General features: G+C 38.1%; 2 protein-coding genes across 6 annotated transcripts in view; one reads left to right on the top strand and one right to left on the bottom strand.

Moving 5' to 3' along the window:
* Window positions 1-19208, bottom strand: part of LOC140337582 (uncharacterized) — a 186491-nt gene that overhangs the window by 153877 nt on the left and 13406 nt on the right. The window lies entirely within an intron of this gene.
* PGGHG (protein-glucosylgalactosylhydroxylysine glucosidase) overlaps window positions 18173-19208 on the top strand; it is an 80025-nt gene continuing 78989 nt past the window's right edge. Inside the window, exon 1 of one of the 2 annotated variants that reach the window (XM_072421299.1) lies at window positions 18173-18231. The gene's annotated coding sequence lies outside the window, so the exon portion shown is untranslated. The remainder of the gene's footprint in view (window positions 18232-19208) is intronic. The other variant, XM_072421300.1, reaches the window with a different exon arrangement.

Raw genomic sequence — 19208 nt, forward strand, 5'->3', positions numbered from 1 at the left:
TGTTTGTTTTTTTCTGCAATTGGACATTTCATAATCATTGATTGATATGATCCTTTAGATTTGTACACCAGTAAACAGATATTCTATTAATTAAAAAATAAAATCAAGTTGGGGAGGATTTATTGTTAAAAGTATTTTCTATATGTGTATATAGAAATAAATTTATATATATTTAGATACATATATAATAAATGTAGACACACATATACATATAAATCTATAGAAGCAAACAAGAACGTGTGTATGCTTGTGATTTTTGTGGGAAAATTTAGTCCGATGGCAAAGCCAAGGTTTAGCCTGCGGAAAGTCGCAATATTTACACCCAGTCGGCTCCTCCGATCAGGCATCGTAAGCCTTTAGATAAGCGCCTATGTAGAGGAGCTGAACTCAGTTAACTCTTGCCCAACAGGAAAGAAACAAGTCATTTTAAAATATGCTTTTTCTTAGCGCATATAGATGTTTTAAACATTTGAACAGCACAAACATTTTTTTTAGGGCTAAGGCTATGTGTGCCATTAGAAAGAATGCTTTTTTAGGGGAACAGTGACTTTTAATGCAAGCTCGCCAGTGTCAAACTGCAGTAGATGCGTGGCTCCAGCAGCGAGATAATTTCTGTTACTAACTTCCGCGCGAATATGCCAGCACCTGAAATTTAGTTGATAAATTGATCGAAGGCTTCCCATTTTGGATCGCGAATACGAATGCACGAGCGAGCTTCCGATTTTGCTTGGTGAATCAGGGTCATTTATATCTATGTGTATACACATTTGTGACTTTTTCTAATCAAAGATTACCAATACAATTTATCCAAATACAGCAACATCTACAGCTGTGAAGTAACTACAGTCTGTATACAGCAACCCCTTCAGCTGTGGCATCTATTATCTACACATCTTGATTAACATGGGTCAATATCCCATTGATGGGTAGGTATGTGAGTAACCAGATTCATTTATCCTTTTATATGTTATGTTCTAGTTTGGATCCCATTCTTTAATAACTATACATATGTGTATATTACATTGTATACCATTCTATTAGGGATGATTGTGTAAAATCAATATGTTTAGTGGTAGTTGCAATTCTATACTGAAAAGTTCCTTTACCCACCCAGGCGGTTAGCCCGACCTTGGTTCGGGGTAAGTAAACTTGCTACAATCATTTACCCCCGAACCAAGGTCGGGGTAGCTAAAAGTATAAACATGACAATCGGATTGCAACTGAAAAAAAATACTTACCTTGTCCCCGCAGCTTCTCAGGAGATGCCGTCTCTCTTCTATCTTCTCCCGGCGTGTGCACTGACGATCTCCGGGGCTTCCCGGTGACGTCGCTGCAAGCGTTGGTGCGGGCGAGAGGCGGGGCAGGAAATTCAAATCACTTTGCATTGAACTCAATACAAAAAAGCTGTATTAAGTCCAATACAAAGAAAATTTTAGTATAATATATATATAATTGTAGTATATATATATTATATAAGCTACTATACAGTTACATTACATTATACACTATTTTTTTTTTTAAAGATTTTTTTTTATGTTTTATAAAAAAAAATTTATTATTAAATGTATAAAATTTTGGACATATTTCGGTGAGTTATGCGGTAATTCGGTGAATTATTGAGTAATTCGGTGAATTATAGCCCACAATCTAAAACAAATTTCCATGCAAAAAATTTAACAATTTTTGCATGGAAGTACGGAAGTTCGGAAAGAATTAGAACACCTGGCGTTCACGTACGCGTCCCTCTGCGATTCCTGATGATGTCAGTGCATGCGCCCGTCGACGGGGGTCGTAGCGGGAAATTCAAATCTTTTGAATTAGATTCAATACAAAGTCCTGTATCCAATCCAATACAAAATAATACAAAATATATTTATGTGGTTTTGTCTAAAGGTATGTGACGTTGGACTGTTGGACACTAGGGAGGTGTTTTAGAAAAATATATTACTACACAGTATACCGAATTATTGCATTTTCAGTATTTTTGATTTATTTATGTATTCTTGTTTAAGCTGATTTTTGTGTTTTTTATTTAATTTTATTAAAAGTAATTTTTTATTTTGTTTTACATGATTGTGTGTTTCAAACTTTTTATATATTCATGATATCTACTAGACCCTTGTTCGGAAATATTTCTGTAAGTTACAGGTCTACAATTTTAAAAAAAATGTCATGAAAAACAGTGTACCGTTTTTGGTACAGAAATCTAGACATCAGTGAAACGGCCAGGTGGTTAATGTCTGTTTTCCATGCTATGCCTAAATATGTATTTATATTATGTATTCTCTCTGTATGTACACACAGACCCTTATAGCACGCACCTAACACCTATCCCTGAGGAAGCCAATCAGGGTGAAACACGTTGGACAATTTGCGCAATACTTATGGTCAAATCATTACCTTCCTATATCACAAACTATTGTATGATAGTACAGATTTTATTTAGTGTGATCAACCCCTGCCCTGTGACATATTAACAGGACAGAGGTAAATACTGTCTGTTTGTATTTTTTGTAATCATATATTGAGAAATCATTGAAAAAATACACTTTTTACTTTTTGCATTACAATTACGAGCCTCGAGCCTCTTTTCTTCTCTACACCTTTTTACATTTATACAACCTTTTTACATTTATACAAAGGGCCACATTTTTTCCACAAGTCACGTAAAAGATCACATTTTCAATTTTGAAATGCAAATACATTTATTTTTCCCACATATACTCCATTTTTAATCATTGAAAACATTGTAATATTGTTACCATAGTAGCCATATGTAGGTCATGTACACCTCTGATATACCCCATCCAGACTGCATGAAGTGTCAGTGTAACCTATAAGGTGTAGAATGTAGTATGTAATTCACAACACAGCACAACAGTGCAGACCTTAAGACTAACTAACCTATAACAAAGCACATAGAATGCAGGAATTTTAAATATTAAATACAATGCAGTGTATGAAATTAAAGGATCTAGACTACGTAATGTACAATTTAGTGTTTAAGTATCTTTTTTCTATGTATGTTACTTATAACAATGTATACAGTGATGGAGCCTGAACTCCAAAACATACATATAAGGTACAGTGGTCAGAACTATGCAAAAAAACAACATAGTATATAGAGTTTCAAGGGTAAGGACACTGTAAGGTAAAACGTAGTGTATAGAATTCAGTGGACATGATCATTTAACATACAAAATAGTGTATACAGTGCAGGGGTCAGGACTATATGTTGTACAACATAGCTTTTAGAGTAAAAGGTCAGGAGTATAAAGATCCCCAAGACTGGAGAGGATACACTTTTTTATAGTGACGCTGGGTGATCCAACAAACCTCCAACAAAACAAGTCATTTATTATTTTCTAGCAAATGTTTTGAATCCTGGACCAGATCCAATTCAGGTTTGCTGCATCACCCAGCCTTACTAAAAGAAGTGTATCCTCTCCAGCCTTGGGGAGCTTTATTAAGTAAGTACCTATCATACCGTGCTACTCTGTCACACATATCTGGCCACTTACCTTCTGTGAACCCTAATTTCTCAGGAATGGGGAGATGTAGGGACCTAAAGATGTATTAGTAAGGACATGTACCCACTGGATATCTGTAACATGAATTGCATTACTCTAGAAGTATCCATTGCAGGGATTTTGGGGTACAAAAAGGGCCCCCTATAACTGACAGGATGCATTGTATAGTGTAGTTTCTGCTCTGTGGTACAGGAATGGTGAGCGGGCAGCATTAAATGACTGGCCAGCACTGTATAATAGATTTAGTTTTGTATCTTTCATTATTAAAATTTTGCAATATTAAAATGTGCATTAAATCGTGTGTGCAGAAATTCTAGATTTGTCATTTCCTTTATTTGGTGCATGTATGTTACGGTAACCGGAAACATTTCAAATTAATTTAATTTTAAATAAAACTATTCTATTTTTATACATAAATCTTTGTTGTTTGATTGCATTGTGGCCCGTGAATTTTTTCCCAATGTCAAATGCCCCCCCCCTTATACATACCCCTGAGTAAGCCAAAAGGTGAAACGCGTTGAGTAACAAGACGTTATAAGAATAATTTCTAAAGCAGTTGCTGATTGTTTAGTTCAGCAGTCCATATCCCATGATGCTAGAATAGGCTTTGGACAAAATTTATATATTTTTTTATCAATTGTGATTCTGTAGGAATTGTGATTCTGTATTACCACTAAAATAAAATAATATACACCAACTATTTCTAGCCTACAAACATCTTCTCTTTGCCTTTCTTTATCTCCTGTGTTACACAATTACAAGGTGTGGCTACAACATTACTACTACATGACAGAGAATGTCACGCACAGAGAGACAGGACCACTAGGAGGCGTTATGGCTTGCACGGAGGGGGTGTGAGCCCTGAGAAGGGCCAAGTTGCAAAGTCTAAGCATTAACCAGGTTTTCTCCAGAGCCTCTGATGGTTAGGATGTTGCGCCGCTGGTTACTGCCAAGTTGCGGTCCTTAGGCACATCAAGGTGGGCAAGACATGGTACCAAATCACAGAAGGATAGTAAAGGAAAGCCGGGGTCGAGGCAGGAAGCAAACAAGAGAGGTCAGTCACACGCCAGGGGTCAATTGCCAGGGATGCAGGAGACAGACACCAGTAACACAGAGGCCACTGCGAGCACAGAGAACACAGGAGACACTGGAAGCCACAGGAGGCACAGGTGATGCAGGGATATCCACAGACAGACAGGAACACTGTATTAGCACAGGGAAATTGGGCTGGGAACCAACAGACTGGACAACGAGGGGGTTAACACAGGAGCTGGACACAGGAAACACTGGATTAAGCAACAGGTGTACAGGAACTAGCACAGAACTAGAGGCTCGGCATGAGTAAGGACTTGTTGCACGAACACAGAGTGCAGTCTGTGAGCTAGCTAAAAAGCCAGGGCTGATCAAGGGGCTATTTTCTGATTGGCCAGAGGATTGGATGGAATTGATAAAGCTTAGAAACAGAGGCACGCCCAGCGTCAGAACTGCCCACATGCGCAGGAGAGAGACTCCTGCTCTTTAGTGAGGAAGAGGTAAGTGTGACAGAGAAAGGAAGAGATCAATATACAATATATATTTGTTCCAATGGACGGTAAACTGGTGTCTGATGTCTGTATGGGCCTTTGGTCTACAGGTAGAAAGCAGGTGTCTATAATCATTAGAATATAATTAGCCAGTTGGTTGTTTTACATGTTGCTTCCTAAGCTTCAGTAACTGATTGTTAAATGTAAAAAACCTTTAAAACTAAACCATTTTAAAGCAGAACTAAAGTTCCTGTTTTTCAAATATTTAATCAGACAGACTGTTATTGTGGAAGCAGACAGGCAATGTCCTTTTGCAATATCCATCTTATCTGCCTAATCGCTCCATGGAACTTTGTAAAAAGCTGAAATGCTGCACCAGATAGGCTGGAGTGTGTAGGCGCGAGATCAGGTGATGTAGCCTGCTCTAAATTAAACAAAAAACAGCACATACATGAGCTCGGTATCTGTTTTGTACCATTACAGAAAAAAAACCCTTCTGTACAGCCAGAAGCCTCCTGGGATGCGTGATGTGAGTATGGGAGTCTTTAGAGACAAAAGCGGAGAGCTTTTTAAAAAAAAAAGTAAATTAATTTGGTTCTTTACCCTTTCATGTAAAGTAAAAATTTTAGTGATAGGTTAATGACAAAATTATCACTGAACAAACAAATGTAAAAGTAAATTCTACTCTGTTCTGTAAGGGGCATAAAAGTAAGAGAGCTAAAGTATTTAAAAAAATGTCCATTTTACCACTGAAGACCTAAGTATTATCTAGTTAATCACGTAACCAAATAATGCCATTTCCTTCCTTGATTTATCTGCAATTTCTCATCTAAAAAAGAGGTAGTAACTAACACATTTTATCTCAGAATGTAAGGTATAGTTAAAACAAAAATTGGCATAAATGAAAAACAAATTTCCTTCTCTTTAGCTCATAATTCTCTTAATTAGTGTAATTAACCTAAACAGCATGGTATACTTTGACTTAAACACGTAAAATCGAGCTACAGCTATTTAGTGCAAAACTTGTACTTCTATGTCTATATATAGTGGAGTTGTGCTGGCTCAAATAAAGTATTTCAAGGCATAAAACATGCACATATAAAAATTGGGGTGCATCTAGTTTAGAGCACTATGATTGTATCTTAGGACATTGGCCCTGAATGAATAATGTACAGCTCTGACAAAGATTCACACCCCTCCAGGTCTGTTCTGTCTCCTCATCTCAGCAAAAGTTTCAGACCTTTGCTTGCAGTGCTAGCAATAACTGTGAACAGAAAATGTATTTGTGGTTAGAAGAAGCTGAAGACTAAAAGCCAAGAACAGAGAGCCGGAAAGTAATATGGAAGCCAAAAGTACAACTAGAAAACTGGAATCACTAGCCAAGAGCAAGAGAGTTCCGACCTCTATTGATTTACATACAGTACCTATATAGTATTCCACCATTGGTTAAGTATATAAGCACATAGATAAATTTCTTCCATGTAGTACAAGAGTCTTATAAACATACTTGGAGCAGATGTCAGCTACAGTACCTACTGACTTTTTCTCTAGTTAGAAAATGTTTGATTGACATAGGTAGACTATCTTCCTTTGTAAGGGTGAAAAACACAACACTTGCATAATAATAGATTGAATAAACATTTTTCTAGGACAGCTTATTACCATCCTAAACCAAATTAGATATATTAAAAATATTTTCTTCGTCTGTATATTAATAATAATTAATTAATTTGATGTAGTCCATTAGATTAAACTCACTGTAGAGATCTGTAGTCCATTAGATTGCTATCTCTGGGACAGCAATCCCTAAAAGAACCACTTAATGTAACCAAGACAATCATTTACTTAACCAAGAGCTAGACAAATCCCAGGAGTATGGCAGAAAAATGTGCCATAAAAAATGTGGTTATGAGGTAACCTAGATCTGAGGTAGGCAAACTCCAGCCTTTAGGCCAGATACGGCCTAGCCAGTATTCCAGTCTGGCCTAACCCCCCAGTTGAGTATTGTTGGATCCGGCCTAATTGAATTGTCGCGTTATCGTGAGTTCCCCCGATAACCTCCATATCATCGAGTTCCCACACAGTAACCCCAATTACTATGCCTAAATAGCAGAAGCAACTCGCAGCTACCAGTCTCTGGAAGGTTGACCTCAAACGTCGTGTCTTGCTGCTTGCTTGCAGTCACGGTTGGAAAAGACCTTTCCTTGGACACCTTGTTTCTTCTGGCCTGGTGTGCCTTCTTGACCTCCTGAAATGGCCTAGTAGTCCAAAAAATTTGCGGACCCCTGACCTAGATGCTTATCTTTAATTGGTTGATGATGTCTTACAGACTCTAAGCTAAAATGCAGACACAAGAACAATGAAACAACAGAATTTATGTATCTTACACCCCTGAACTGTGACATGGCTGCTCCAACAGAGTCATCCCATAAAGCTTTGTCATTTCAAATATAGAATCATCTAAAGGAAACAGTGAACATATTCTTTTTTTAATTACATTTTCACAGGTTTCCCTTGTGTTGGGTGCATTTGAACAGAAATATGAAGGAGACAAGAGTTCCAAAACTCTAATGTAGTTCCATTGCTACATCAATGAGAACAGCAGCACTTATTCAGCGATGCACCATCTCTCCTTGGTTAGTCACATGGTGCCTAGTAATCTCTGAATGGGGAGTACATACAATAGGGTGTTTACTGAAGGTGACAGCATCTAAAATACATTTGAGCTATACAGGTAGTCCCCGGGTAACAAATAAAATAGGGACTGTAGGTTTGTTCTTAAGTTGAATTTGTATGTAAGTTAGAACTAGTACACTATTTTAATAAATGCAATTAGGACAGATATTTGACTCAACGTATTATTAGGCACTGTGGTGTCAGTTACTGTATAAAATCCTCACTTTGAGTTAATCACAAACAAAGCAAAAAAAAAAAGAAATCATTATGGGGCCTAGACATTAATTAACTTTTGGAGCAAGCTGTGCATTCATATGCAAAAAGAAACAACTGGAGAGTTTGTCTTGGTCATTAAAAAGTTCCAACAGGCTGCAGAAAGAGCTCAGTCCTTAAGATCACCCACAACCTCAGCTGTGTTAAGCAAAAGATTTCTTCTGCAAGTTATGCAAACCGCCCCTTCAAGCCTCCGTTCTACACAGGAGTGAGCAGGGGGTTCATATCCAGAAGGCATCCATATGTCAAATGTCCTTAACCTGGGGACTACCTGTACTCTGCATCTGCACCAAACAATAGAGATTTCTACATATGCAAGGTTATGGGGACAGCTATTTTTTTTTTTATTAATTTTTATTTATTTTTTCAAACTAATACAGAGGAATTTGTAAACTACCAATTACAACATAATAGAAAATATCAACACAGGTGAAACAATATACCATATACTAACAAATAAACAATACTGAGATACAGACATTGACTTAACATTACTTAACAGTTATCGTGCAGTTACATTCGCATAAACAAAATATTACAATAGAGGATACATTAGAAAACCATCATAATTCTGCATAAAATGCATTACAAGACTACAGGTGGATCATTATCCAGTAGCCTGGTGACATACCAGGAAGTCTGCTCAAACATAGATATTATACACCGTTTAGTAGCCAGTGGTAGCACATTTATATATGACTCCCATAACTCAAAGAAATGTTGTGTCTTTAGATCTTTGTGAATTGAAGCTTCTAATCCAGGGGTCCTCAAACTTTTTAAACAGGGGGCCGGTTCACGGTCCCTCAGACTGTCGGGGGGCCGTACTATAGTTTGAAAAAAAACAGGAGAAGATTCTTATGCACACTGCACAAAACGTATTTATTGTATAGAAAACATGAAAGAACAATACTATATGCACAGAACACTTGCCGATCATTAAAAAAAAAAGTGGCGTTTACTTTGGCTTTAAAATTGCTTGAGATTATTCCTTTGCATGGAAAATGCACAGATAAATTTGAATTTTCACTGTGTGTATTGAAAATGCAAATTTATCTTGCATTTTCCATGCAAATGAATAATCTCAAGCAATTCATTCATTTGCTTCTTTTTATACACCCTACCCTACCCAACACTACCCAACACTTTTTATTAATTAAAAAAGGGCTGCTAAAAAAACTTTGTCAGTGTCTGCTACCTGTCACTCACTGTTGCCTTCATACATCGGCTGGATCACACTGCAGCACATGTGTACATGATCAATGTGCATAGTATGTTTATACTATTTACAAATGTACATTAATCATGTACATTTGTGCTGCAGTGAGAACCAGGCAGTGGATGAAGGCAGCAACGAGTCTCTGCTCATACCTTCTCTGATGGCTTCAGCCCGACAGCTCCAGCGTTACCCCGGCAACAGTGGTGTCACGTGACCGGGTTACCTGGAGTGCAGATCTCAGACAGCCAGAGCACAGGCAGGAGAAGCAGCCTGGCCGGCCGGCAGCCGGCGGGCCGGATGGACAACCTCAGCGGGCCGTATTCGTCCCGCGGGCCGTAGTTTGAGGACCCCTGTTCTAACCAGTCCATTTGGAAGATGTGTCCAAGCTTTACTAAAAATAAATGCAAAGTAGGGGGCTCTGCACCGTTAAGGTGCCAGACACTGGGTGCAACCTAGGAACAGCTGTTCCCACTGCTGATCAGAACATAGCCTAAATCGTTACCTGATGACATAGAAAGCGAATAAAAAATATCAGTGTGCAGTGTTTTATGTTAACCAGGCTAAAAAATGTGTCAACAGTTATAATTTAATTTTAGATCTTGTTAAACATTATTATTATTATTATTATTATTATTATTAATAAACAGGATTTATATAGCGCCAACATATTACGCAGCGCTGTACATTAAATATAGCAAAGTGTGTTGACAGTCCATAAACTCTGAGGAGTAGAAGCATTGTTTTGTGTTGCTTATATGTATTTTTTTTTTAAATAAAAAAAAAATACAAGAATAAGCAAATGCAAAACTCTGAATAAACAAATGCAGATGAGCAAACTGACAGCACAATAGTATTATAATATTTACCCATCTCTATGCCAACATTTTTTGCATAGATGAAAAAAATGACTTACATATATCTTTTTAATGCACAATATATAAGGAACTTGCAACCTATGCATGTATGTAACCTTTCACTACAGATTTTATGTTATTCCTATACCATCATGCAGAGTCTGTTCCATCAACGTTTTATTTTTAGCAATTATTCCCCATGCAGGGAGTTCTCTGTAGCTACTTCTTTTATTTTTTGGCAGAAAGTGGGCATGACTAGGGTGTGATTTACCCCATTCAAATCTACAACTAGGAGAGAGCAAACTAAGCGGTCACAGAGAATTCTGGGTCTTACAGCTTACAGTCTGCACAGCTTCTAAGAAACATAACTTTTCTAAGAAAGTCACAGATTTCTAAGTGATGCAAGCACTGCTGTTACCTTTCAGTAATTTTTCAGTGAGTTTGCATAAAAAATGTAAAAACAATAATATAAACATAAAAAATAGCATAGCATCATTTAGCATAATTTAGTTTTCTAAAAAAGCACCATATAAAATGCTTCTATGCTTTGATAATGCCCAGTCATATTTACAACTGTTTAAAACAACTGTTAACCTTTTCTTACAGCATTACAAAGCAACTTTACACCATTTGAAGTCTTTTCTTATTGTTAAAACGATTTTATTCCATTATAAGCACCCCCTGCTGAGACCAAAGTAGTTATAGGCTTAGTCTACACAGACTGTTTCCCCAGCATTTAACCTGAGGCTTTAAAAGCCCACGCATTCCCATGCATTCCAATGGGCTAATCTACACCAGGGCGCTTTGAGGCACATTTTTGAGCGTTAATGGGCAGATCAGCTATGCCTGAAAAGTAAACTACCTCTGCCTTCTCTAAATCATTAAACATAAATACTTCAGGCTGGGTCTACACGGATGGTTTTAAAAACGCATGTAAACTCTCCTATTGCATTTATATGCGTTTTTTTACACTTTTACTAGCGTTTTAAAGCTTGCCTTTAAACCAATAGAAAATATCTATGCTGCGTTTTCCCATGTTTTTCCAGGTTCACATTTAAAGCACTTAGAACACCGGAAAACGCCCCTATTGAAATCAATAGACGCATTTACCCACGTTTTCCAGCCTTTGCCCTGCGTTTAAATTTTCAAAACGTTGCAGGGAGCGATACCACTCAAGGAAACGCTCTTTTGTAGATTAGCCCAGTGGAACTTGGACTTTTAAAGCCTTAAACTCTGGGGAAAATGTCCATGTAGACTAAGCCTTAAACAAGTATAGCATGCATGGCAAGGTGCACCCCACTGATTTAGGCTTTAAAAGGGTCCATCCGTTCTCAGTAAAAGCATGTTATACAAATGATGACGTAAGTTAGAAATGTCATATTAAAAGCTTACTCTACACGGACTGTTTCCCCAGCGTTTAACCTGAGGCTTTAAAAGCCCATGTTTTAAATTCCCAAGCATTCCAATGGGCTAATCTACACCAGGGCATTTCCTTGAGGCACGTTTTTGAGCATTATAAATAACGCTCCTTGCAACATTTTAAAAATTAAAACATGGGGTTAACGCGGGTAAACGTGTCAATTAATTTTATTGGGGGGCATTTTCCCACGTTTATAAATGTTTGAAAACATAATTGTGGTAAAAACATGGTAAAAGTGGCAAAATGCAGTAAAACGTGGCAAAATGTGGTAAAACACAGCAAAACTCACTGTAAGCGGTTTACAGCAGTTTAAAAGCAAGTTTTAAACATGGGCTTTTTAAAAGCCTCAGGTTAAATGCTGAGAAACAGTCTGTGTATACCCAGCTTAAAAGAGAAGAGTACAATACTTTTTCCACAACTAAAAAAAATCAGTAGTTTCCTATATCGCTTACTAATAATACAAAACAAAACAAAAACAGATAGGGAATAACTGGCAATGATTGATAACCTTTCTTCATCTGGGGGCCGCTGCTGACATTGAGATAAAACTTGTGGGCCACAATGCAAACAAACATCCAAAAGATGTATGTTTAAATCTAGAATAGTTTTAATTTAAAATCAGATTAAATTAAAATGTTTCTAGTTACCGTAACGTACATGAACCAAAGAAAATGAAAAATCAAGAATTTCTGCACTCACCATTTGATGCTCATTTTAATGCAACATTTTATTAATGAAAGACACAAAACTAAAGCTATCATACAGTGCTGGCCAGTTATTTATTGCTTCCCGCTCATCATGGCAATGATCATTAGGGTACTGTCAATTCGCTCTGGGCTGTGGTGCCCCAAATATTTATTTGCTCATTCAATAGAGTGTATGGTTTGGAGTGCTCTATCTCTTTGATGAATGTGTCAAACTTTAAGTCTTGCCACCCCGTTTCAATGGCACGATACGGTAATTATGTATTAACACAATCTTGATCTATACATAATTACAGAGTCATACATTATAATACCTTCAACCTCTGTAGCGCAGCACAGAATTAAGATATTTCAACCATACATGTTTATACTGTCATGCATTGCTTGTAGTCCGGTTGACCATTCTGATTACGTTTAAACCCGACGCGTTTCACCTAAAGAAGCTTCCTCAGGGGTAGGTAGGATCTGGAGAGGTCAAGGTATGTTCAGTGAACATATACGTATGTAAAGTGAGAGCAAAAAATGCAAAAAAATATAAAATATAATCAGTAATGATAATCACATCATCGTTCTTTTTTTTTTAAATGTAAATTTTTATTTAAGTTTTTTAACATATACAGGTATACAACAAAGCAGGATCACAAAAAAAAAAAAGCATATAAAACATATATTAAACAATAAGAGAAAGGTAGGCACAAAATACAGAATGATGTCAAAACATGAAAACAAACATCATGAAATACATACAAAACCAAAGGAACAAAACAAAATTACAAACACACCTGTGTTTGTCTAACCCTTCATATCGATTATATTAATACAAAATCAGTACTTATCTAGCAGCAAGTAAAACAAAAAAGCATTCTTAAATAAACGCCTTTGCAAAAATCAAATAAAAAAAAAAAAAAAAAAGGAAAAGAAAGAAAGGAAAAAGAAGAAAAGACAAGAACAGAAAGAAGTCCAAGATCTCACTAGGGAAACAACTAGTACAGCCAAGCGTATTTAAGGTTCAGATATACAACTATACAATACCGGTAGCAGTTGCTTGATCCCATGGGGCCCAAATTTCCTCAAATTTCTCCAGTTTGTTATTGAGCCTAGCAGATAAATGCTCCATCAGCCGAAATATCCTCTACACGTGTCCTCAATTCAGCAACAGAGACCAGAGTGGGTGATTTACAATGTACCGAGATGAGACATCTGGCCGCCGTAAGAATATGCACCAAAAGAACTTTCCTCGGTTTAGAAAGTTCGGTAATGGGGACATTCAGCAAATGGGTCACCGGATCCAAGCTAATGGAGGTTTCCAGGATTTTAATGAGCAAAGCATTCACCCCACTTCAGTAAGGCACTATCTCAGAACAGTTCCAAAAAATATGAAACAGGGTGCCTACTTGAGAATCACACCTCCAGCAACTATTACTGCAAGACGGATATATGGAGTGAAGCCTGTCTGGAGTATAGTACCAATGCATAAGAATTTTATATACATTTTCCCTATACAACGTACATACCGAACTCTTATGAGCTTTACCCCATATAACCTGCCACAGCTCTGGAGGGAGTTCCCTGCCCAGAATGGACTCCCATTTAGTCATATAAGCATGCTTGCCTAGGGGCATCGCAGGTTCAGTAGTCAATATCCAGTTAATCTCCGAGATCAGCCCTCTGCGAGATGGACCACCTGCGCATACACGTTCAACAACATGGGGGGTGAAAAGATAAAGTCTCCAGTGACAGCTTGGGCGAAATTACGGATTTGTAAGTAGCTGTATATGGCCGATGTAGGTAGTTCAAATTTGGATTGTAGATCCGCAAAGGGCAATAACTTCCTGGTGACTGGATTACAAATATGTCCAAAACAGAAAATCTTTTTAGAAACCCAGGGAAAAATCTTACGCCTAGTCAAGCTATCTGGAATTTGGGGGTTATATAGAAAGGAAGTTAGTAAGGATTTGGGAGAGGCAAGACAGAACTTTTCTTTACTACAAATCCAAATTCGCCTAGTGAACTGCATAGGGTCCCAATAGGGATGAGTCAGGTATATAGTGCAGGGATCCCCACAACATCGAGTTAGGATGTGCAGGGGCAAGTCAAAGTTTTTCTATCTCTGTCTATCTGTAAGCCCTTAAAGTGGTCCATGAAGCAATCTGATTAAGATGTGAGGCTAAAAAGTATTTATAAAAATCTGGTACCCCTAAACCTCCCCTATTTTTCAACGAACATAATACAGATTTGGGAAGACAGTGATGCTTATAATCCCAAATATAGTTATTACTTCGTCTTAAATAAGTTATACTTCGGCTTGAATGTGCCCCAAGGCTGCATGCGATACATTCACCAGTAAGGTTTCAAAAAGATAGAGCAGTTTTGGTAGGACAGACATTTTAATAAGGGCAATACGCCCAAAGAAGGATATACGGAGAGTGCGCCATTTGGTCAGAAGTGATTTAATATCCTGGAATAATTGTGGATATTTCGCTTTATAGAGCAATTGGTATGAGGGGGACAAAAGAACTCCCAGATATTTAATGTTTTCCTGTTTCCAGCGATATGGGAAATTATCCTGTAATCTATCAATCAGTGCCTGATCCAAATTAATCGGTAAAGCTTCTGTTTTTGTTTGATTGACTTTATATCCAAAGTCCCATATACATCTAACACCATATGAAGAGAGGGGAGCGTCTGCATACAAGGCTATCTTGAAGGATTTTAACTGGACATTGACCACTTTAATATCTGGGTGCTGCCTAATAGTCTGTGCCAATGGCTCTATGCATAAGGCAAATAATAGAGGCGATAACGGGCATCCCTGACGGGTGCCATTCTGTAAGTTAATAGGCATGGAAGTAATGTGAGGAAACTTAACCACCGCTCTGGGGCATCTGTATAGAGCATGTATAGCTTGAAGAAAAGGACCCAGGACACCAATATGAGAGAGAACACTAAACATAAATGGCCTAAGTAAGTAGCGCCCCTTGTTCCATCCTATTAGGTGCATTGATTATGTCTATTGTTCTTCTCGTGTTGTCTCCGGCCTGTCTGCAGGAGATAAAGCCCACCTGATCTTTATGTATAACCGAAGGGGGGGTACATCCCAAGTCTAGTGGCGAGTATTCTCATAAAAATCTTTAAATCTGAATTTAGTAGAGCTATAGGGCGGTAGCCTATTGGATCTGTCAGATCTTTACCTGGTTTTAAGAAAACTGATATATATGAATGGAGTATAGATCTACTTCTTCTCTAAGTTGACGAGCCAACTGAGTATCTGCTTTGTTCCCCTTTTCAAAAACCTGTGACGCAGGTATACCATAGCCTTTTCAATGCGATCAAGATCTACCTCCTTAATTTTGTTCCATACATCAACAATTTTTCTGAAGAAGTATGACAGAGGGGGAGACCTGCATGGATAGTTCTAAATCCCTGAAGTCAAAGGTCAATTGGAAACAAAGTGCCTTTTTGTTCCCTTTAAGTCTGGAGGACTCTTTATTAAAGTGCCCCCTTATCACAGCTTTATGAGCCTCCCACAATGTGGAGGTCTGTGCCACTGAGCCTATATTATACATAAAGTACCTCAAAATTTCTACCTGAATAGTCTGTTTTGTAGGTTCATACTTCAAAAGATAATCGTTTAATCGCCAATGACATATGCGGGGTGGTATATTGCCCAATTTCACTGTACAAATATTGGGGGTATGGTCTAACCAAGAAATCACACCAATATCAGAGGAAACCGTTGCCTTAAGAGCCGGTAAGCTGGCAAAAAAATAGTCTAAACGAGTATGTGTTTTATGAGATATATACAATCATTTTCAATATTAGCATTGGTTCGAATTTAAACAGTCATATAATCGTTCAAGGATGCTGTGATACTTTTAGTTAGTCTAGATATTTATAGTTATACTTATTAGGTGAAATATGAATATAAGAAATACTGTATCTATACAGGTAAAACACGGTATACAGTTAATTGACATGCTGTGTAATAGGTTCTAAGGATAATAGTGGTATTTTCTGGTCAAATAAGTGATGTTATTGGTGTGGGCATAAATATTCAATATGTTGATGGTGCATATTGTCATGGTCAATGTTAGGAGGCGCCCTCTGGATTTACAATCCCAGGTGATGCCTCACGGCAGGAGGGAGCGCGCAGCCTATTCCCTCCAGCAGTTGTGCTCGCGTTAGCACTGGGGTTTCAGGATCTGAGGGCCTGAGGGTTGCTGCATCCCTGTAGCTGGGATTTTTCCCTCGGCATCCTCTGCACTGAAGCTGCACAGCTGAAGGGAATTGGAGCTGTGTGCAGCTGGTTAGCAGAGTGGTTCCTGTTAATCCCATGCTGTCATTGGCCACTGGGATGACAGCATTGGATTAACAGGGTCTGAGGTTAGTACACGCCCGCTAGGTGATGTGTACTCAGGGTGTCCTAGAGTGTGAATAGGTTGAGTCAGGGGAGCCCAGCGTGTCAGAGCCATGTTGTATGGCACGCCCTCACAGTTGCCAGCAGGACGATTAGCGATCAACTGTTTGGTCCCATTTGGCAGCAAGGTGATCAGTATAAAATAACTGATCATACGAAGGAGAGACATAGGCAAGCCCCGAAACGGGGGAGTGGGATATGCCAACGTCCCGTGATAGGGCAGCCACGGTGCCAGCCAAATGAGATGGCGCTGGGTCCCCCGCAAGACCCATCTGCTACAGTGGGTAGTTCCCGTGGGTGCAGAAGGTATGACCAAGCCCTAGGTAAATGTTTTCTAGGTGAACTTGGTGAATGTAATTTTGATCATAGTGGTGTGGGATGTTGTGCTATCAACATTGAACAGAATAAAGTAAAAAAAATATAATAAAATAAAACTAATCAATCTATGTCTTTGATGTATACATAAAACTATATATTTCTTTGGTTGTATATTCATCCCAGTGGAAATGTTACATTATATATACATTAGAGGAAAAAGATAATTACATGTTAGCAGTATCCTACTAAAGAAAAGTCCTACTAAAGAAAAATAACATACAGTATATACATTTAAAGAATATTAACATAGTCCAATTGTTACTAGATATCCATGAACAAAGGTTCATACATGGTAGTATTTCACAAACATAGAGGTAGCATGATAAATAATTGTACATAATACAAATTATCCATAACATTATTAAAGTATATTTTTGATCCTCCCAATTGGGTTAGGGTCCAATACATTCAGAATGAATACCGTTCCGAATTATAACCTGGTAACATAATTCCATTATTGTGTAATAGTGTGGATAGTACGCAAAGAGTATATAGCATAAGGGGTAGGTTAGTAGGTAGTTAGATGTGTATTTTCAAATGTATTATATTATTGTTCTATTTAGGTCTTTGTTCCCGATAGTAGAGTATGGAGTGTAGTAGCATTGCTTAGTTACAGGAAAGGTTTGAGTGCATGATTAAAAACTGGTGCATGTGTGGCTTTTATTGAGACTATCCTTTTTGTCCCCATTTGGAGGAGTTTCTTGTCTAAACCCCCCCCCCCCCCTCTCTCTAGGGTTTGCGGGGAATGTGTTCTAATATAATTTATAAATGAGAGGACAAAGACAGAGTATTTTTGAATGCAGCAATATATTAATCCGTATGGATAAAGCATTTATAATGTCACAATTCACAACTTTTCATCGATGCAGCATAAAGTGGGGGGAAAGGGTTCCCCGGTCCCGCCCGCTTTGAGTCCCCGCATGAGCCTGTTCTGTTGGACAGGCTCGCTTTGCCCTGGATGCGCTCCAGCAGGGCACTGAGCCGGTCTGAGTCTGGTGACACCTCCTCTCCGTTGACGTCTTCTGGATGGGAGGATCCCTTCGGGAACACCCCCCATCCTTGGCGACGCCCACAAATCCTGCTGTTTCCCCCACGTCAGTGGACTCCCTCATGGCAGAGGTAAACTTCAGGAACGCCGCCTCCCATACCTTATATGGAGGCGACTCCCGGAAGGCTGTCCACTCATTCGGCAGCAGGCAGCGGCTGCGGTCTCTGTGCTCTGACACTATAGGACCTGAAGGTATATTGAATGCACACAATCTTATTGAATATATATATTTTTTCATATTTTTTTTTATATACTTTTCTTATGATGATCTTTAGGTTGGAGTTCTTAGGTTGTTAGTATCTTACCACCCACTTTCACTATATACTTACCTTTCATTATTCTGCAAAATAACTAATAGCTATACTCTTGATCCTCTTATACTACATCTCGGTTATTATATTATATATACTTATATTATTGTAGGTCATTTTGTGGGCCCTCCTTCTGGGTGCTTATTCAAAAGCCCCCTCCATCTCAAGGGAAATGTTTTTCCCACACTTTGGGTTTGTCTGGGATATTGTTCCCTTCAGATGTTTTACACACAACATATGACATATCCTGAAGAAATATGTAAGTTTTCTTTTCTTCTCTTCCTTTATGACAACCACAGATGTCGATGATATGATGATTGAAATTCAATCACACATTATTGTTTTATGACATATATGAATTACTTATTTTGCTTAGAATCATGGTACAATTTAATACTTTTAATTATGATTTGACATAAGGATTTTAGATGTGTATATTTAGTGAACTAAGAATACATACTGAATTCCGATACTTTGCTTTTTTCTGATATTTTGTACTTACTGTTAACCTAGATACTGCCAAATAATCGTGCTCAACCTCGTTAAAACCTTACGGTACCCCTGAAGAAGCCTAAATCAGGCGAAACACGTTGGGTAATTTACCTACGTTTGCGACACTATTGTCAGTATATGTGATATAATTTTGATTATGTTGTATATTCCTGCTAGTAGTTCATTGTCTAGTGCCCCTACAGGGCCGAAATAGTAATGAGCTGGTTCTGTGTTTCCAGTTGTTTCTAATCACTGATTTGTTATGTATTATGAGAAGTTATCTTTAACCACCTTGCCGTTAAGCCCGACCTTCGTTCGGGCACAAAAAAATTGCAAGGATGGTTAACCCCGAGATTTTTCCCATCC

The sequence above is a fragment of the Pyxicephalus adspersus genome, chromosome 9, assembly GCF_032062135.1.
Source record: "Pyxicephalus adspersus chromosome 9, UCB_Pads_2.0, whole genome shotgun sequence".
Taxonomy (NCBI): domain Eukaryota; kingdom Metazoa; phylum Chordata; class Amphibia; order Anura; family Pyxicephalidae; genus Pyxicephalus; species Pyxicephalus adspersus.